This window comes from Capsicum annuum, unplaced genomic scaffold, assembly GCF_002878395.1.
Source record: "Capsicum annuum cultivar UCD-10X-F1 unplaced genomic scaffold, UCD10Xv1.1 ctg36927, whole genome shotgun sequence".
NCBI lineage: Eukaryota > Viridiplantae > Streptophyta > Magnoliopsida > Solanales > Solanaceae > Capsicum > Capsicum annuum.
The window spans coordinates 1-2,764 of NW_025843945.1; the positions used below are offsets into that span (position 1 = coordinate 1).

Genomic DNA, 2,764 nt, shown 5'->3' on the forward strand with positions numbered 1-2,764 from the left:
TCTGGCACGAAATCCTCCTTATAGCTCACCTCTCCGCCCACAATCGTTACATCCCAGATAAATGTACTTTCCACCTGACATAATTTCAACACAACTATTCAAAATCAATGTGGTATAATAAAAAAGGCAAGATTTAAATCTCAATATATCCTCCAAGGTTACTTACGTCTACTGCAGGTATGCCAATGGTTTCAGTTGATCCGGGTTTAAGGAGAATTTCTGAAGCTTTACAGTCAGAGACTGAAAACTCAAAGTCATTCTCCCTCTTGAGTCCACCATATTGAATGAGGATTTCATGGATTCGGATGTACCTACTCAAGCAAGCCAAACAGTTAGGCATTAGCACCCACAATCGACAGTAAAGCTCAAGGAACAAAAAATGCTGAATTAATCAAATTTATGTTTGATAAAAGGAAAAAGGAACTTACTTGAGCAAGGTCTCAGTGATCTTAGCAGGGCGAGCAAAAGTAAGTTTGTTTTACTAATGTTATAAAAAAGTAAGTGCTTTTCTTCTTTTGTAATGTTAATAAAATGTTTACATTCTTTTTCAAAAATTAGCTAATTTAAATAACAAGATTTCAATTATTTCAGATGGTAAAAGGAATCTTGGGTAAAGTCTACAGCTATCACACTTGGTATTACTAATATTATTTTCTCTATTTCAGATATATGTAAATGAACTAGTTAACTATGATTAAAATCAAATAATTATAGTTAAAGAAAATGAATTTGTTTATTGATTAGGTGTAAAGACCAAATGTGGATAAGTTTATTTTTTATGTGGAAATTCAAATCTGGAAAAAAAAAAGTCTAATTTGATTGGTTCAATTCGAACCTTAAAAAAACATAGCTTTCTTCACCATCTCAAATTTAATTGGTTTAACCTAAATTTATATATTTAAGGTCTATTCCATTTACCTTTCAAAATTTGAAGAAGAGGGACGAAATATTCAACAAACTATTCATAAAATATAGTGACAGTAATGTATGTTCTGACAAGTTTTGCAATATTAATTCAGTAAAGAGGGTTGATAACAACCTTGCAGATGAGACAACAGTCACTAATGAAGAAAGCAGCAGTGTACAACCACAAACAAGAATCAGTAATTTATAAGATGAAGATATATTTTTCTAATTTTATGTCTGTTGAGATACATAATATATTTATCGAAGATATATTTTTCTTTGTAAAGATACATAATTAGCTCCCATTATATTTTTTTTTAATTTGGGGTCTGTCGAGATACATAACTAGTTCTCCGATACATCCAACGAAAATACATAAGTAAACACTTTGTAGGGGTGCAAATTTATATAAATATGATAAGTGAAGGTGTATCATGTATGTTTATGTTATTTTTTCTAAAATGATTTGTATGATCTAAAATGTGACATGACATCATTTAGTTTTGAAAGATAAAAGTGAGTCAATTCATTAATGGTATGGGTATAATTGAGCCAAAATCAAAAGAGTATAATTGATCCATTTAGAAAAGTATTTTTTTTTTTTACCCTTTTCCAATTAAAGTATAATGATTGTGTTAATTAATGTATCACTTTCTGTTAGGATCATGTTTTGTGGACATGTAAATAGCATAATTATAGTTGTAATGTGTCATCAGATATTTAACCACATAGCATCAATGAATAACTGTTTTGATCCCAAATGCAAGAAAATAATATGAATCAGTTATGCAATATTGTTTTTTTCCTGGCTTGATTATGCTCACACACGACTCCAAGTCAATATGTGCATGTCATGTGTTTGAATTTAGAGCTTATGTTACTGAATCATGATTAATTAACATGTATTTTACTTTATTTAATCAATTAACCATGATAAATTACATTAGTTAAGTGTATACATTGGGTGCGGGTAAATTTTACCTTATTTCATGCCAGTACATAAGGAATTTCCTCAATTTATTCCATAAATTTATTAAATTAAAAATTGCCTCAAATTCTCCACACCTCATTTCTCAATAATATAACATGATACAGGTGGTCACATCAAACGCTAGAACATAATATTAAGATTAAAATCAGCATTTGTTCAAGATTTATCATGTCAAATCATCAAAAAAATAAACTAATTGTTGATGAGTTTTAGACAATGCAACTCTCTTTTATAATTTACCAAAAAAAAAAAAAAACTCTCTTTTATAACAATGGGATATTAAATAAGAAACATATGAAAAAGATTCATCATACATATGGCTCCATTATATTTATTTTTCAGGACAGAGGCGGCTCAAAGGAGTTGATGGCCCAAGGCCAAACCACAATAAGAGGCCTTGTGTTATGTAAGAAGGGAATCTTAGAAAAAAATAAAATGTAAATTTGCCTTTACCTATAAATTATGGGTTTGAGTCATGAAAGTAGTTTTTAGTGCTTGTATTAGCATAAGCCTCATGCATCAAATTTCTTGAGATGCGACTCTTTCTTGAACTCTATATTAATACGGAATATTTTATGCATCAAATTGTCGATACTAATATTCATATACTAGAGAGATAAAATAACTTAATTTTTGATCCACGGATCATTACACAAGTCAAGAGAAATAGTTCGCTCAGAAAACTGGATTGGTAAGTTAAATGTTTGAAACATAAGATAGAAGAAAATTTATCGTAATTTACTTACTCATTAGAATAATTTCAGCTAAGTACAAAAGAGCATAAACTTTAAAATTGTTTATTAATAATAATTTCATTAATTATATACTCTCTTTGTCTCAAATTGTATATCGAGAATCCTAAAATTA

At 29.1% G+C, this 2,764-nt stretch overlaps 1 long non-coding RNA gene across 1 annotated transcript; it reads right to left on the reverse strand.

Moving 5' to 3' along the window:
* Positions 1-509, reverse strand: LOC124891535. The gene is made up of 3 exons (XR_007049734.1): positions 429-509; positions 167-311; positions 1-74 (listed from the first exon to the last, which is right to left on the reverse strand). It is a non-coding gene; the product is annotated as an uncharacterized LOC124891535 (long non-coding RNA).
* Positions 510-2,764: the final 2,255 nt, after the last annotated feature.